Source organism: Mesitornis unicolor, unplaced genomic scaffold, assembly GCF_000695765.1.
Source record: "Mesitornis unicolor isolate BGI_N332 unplaced genomic scaffold, ASM69576v1 scaffold40302, whole genome shotgun sequence".
NCBI lineage: Eukaryota > Metazoa > Chordata > Aves > Mesitornithiformes > Mesitornithidae > Mesitornis > Mesitornis unicolor.
The window spans coordinates 1-222 of record NW_010169243.1 but is presented as its reverse complement, the minus strand read 5'-3'; positions in this window follow the sequence as shown (position 1 = coordinate 222).

Genomic DNA, 222 nt, shown 5'->3' with positions numbered 1-222 from the left:
CCCGCCCCCCGAGTCCCACGTCTGCACCCAGGACTCCGCCCCAGATCTCCTCTTGCACACTGAGTCCCCAAGCCTGTACCCCAAATCTCCCTTAGCAACCCAGATCTTCTATACCCCGAGACCCAGGTCTGCACTCAGGCATGCACCACGTACCTCCCCCTGCATCCCGAGTTCCCAGATCTGTACCCCAAATCACCCCCTGCATCCCAGGCCCGCACCCCA